Here is a 1537-nt window from a genome sequence, read left to right as displayed (position 1 = left end):
AGCCCTCATTGTCCGCCATATTCAGAGAGTCCGGTTTTATCCCATGGTTTTTCAGTCGTAGTCCAGCTGGCCTTGGTGAGCTCACAATAGATCAGCCCCACTGTCTCCGTGGGTGGGTGCACCCCTCGTGGTCCTGACTTCTTTGCTCATATTTTCCCTCCTTCTGCTCCTCCTTGTTTCCCCTCATTCTTGTTCTGCAGCCCTTCTTCGCTAAGGGGTTAGCATGTATACCAGCTGGTTGGTATGTAAAAATGTTTTATCTTCATAGAAATCTGTAGAGAGTACAGTGTTTATGAATTGGAGTTTAGCCAGACATAGTAGTGTATGCCTTTAAACCCTGTACTGGCAAGGCAGAAAGGCAGGTAGATCTCTGTGAGTTTGAGACAAGCCTAGTCTACAGGGTAAGTTCCAGGACATCAAGAGCTATGTATGGAGACCCTACCTCAAACAAAGAAGGAGGAGGAGAGGGAAGAGGAGAACTCTTGAAGGCAATGCTCCTGGATTTAACTCATACAGTACTATGATGGTTCAAATATTTATGTGCCTCAAAATTCACACATTCAAAATCTATCCCCAAAGTGAAAATATTAAAAAGTAGAGCATTCAGGAGATGAGTAGGTCATGAGAGTCCTATCCTCATGAATGAAGAGTGCTTCCCTCCACCAAAAAAAAAAAAAAAAAAAAAAGACTTGCACGAGGTCCCTTGACTACTCTAGTATATAAAGACACTGCTAGGCACCTTCCACGAAGCAGGAAGTTCCAACTGACACCACACCTACTGGAACCTTGTCTTGGGGCTGTGATCAGTGAGTTTTTAATCGGTTATAAAGCACCTAGTGTGTGGCATTTTGTTACAGTAGATAAGACTAAAACAAGTGCCTACTATAGTCATATGCTCTATTTCTCAGAGTTTCTTTTTCCCATATCTATTAATGTTAGTTATAATAATATTACTGTATATTCTAAGCCTGTGTGATAAAACTCAAGTGGTGTTTAAAAGACATTTATCAAAGACTGGCAAGATTGATCAACAGGTAAAGGCACTTCCCACCAAGCTTAACCACCTACGTTCTATCCTGGATCCCACATAGTGGAAGAGGAGAACCAATCATGCCCCCCCAAATTGCCTCCACACACACTGTTATCATTTATAAAGATATGGTTGGGGACCAGTCCCATGAGGGGTGGTGGTGGGTCACCCGAGGCCTCAGCTGGTCCCCTGGCAGGTGGCCTGAGGCATCAGTGGGAGACAGACAGGTAGATATGCCATGCAGAGAGAGTTTGGGTATAGAGTTTATTTAGTTGGTTATGGAGGGGAAGGGGAGAAAGGGAGAGGAGAGAAAGAGGCAGAAGTTGCCTCTCTAGAAGAAGGGCAGAAAGGAGGAAGGGAGAGAAAGGGAGAGGAGGAGAGAAAGGGAGCGGGAGCGAGAGAGCGAGAGAGCGAGAGAGCGAGAGAGCGAGAGAGCGAGAGAGCGAGAGAGCGAGAGAGCGAGAGAGCGAGAGAGAGAGAGAGAGAGAGAGAGAGAGAGAGAGAGAG

This window comes from Alexandromys fortis, unplaced genomic scaffold, assembly GCF_014885135.2.
Source record: "Alexandromys fortis isolate MF-2015 unplaced genomic scaffold, M_Fortis_MF-2015_v1.1 scaffold_19, whole genome shotgun sequence".
Taxonomy (NCBI): Eukaryota; Metazoa; Chordata; class Mammalia; order Rodentia; family Cricetidae; genus Alexandromys; species Alexandromys fortis.
Note: the sequence above shows the minus strand (reverse complement) of the source record.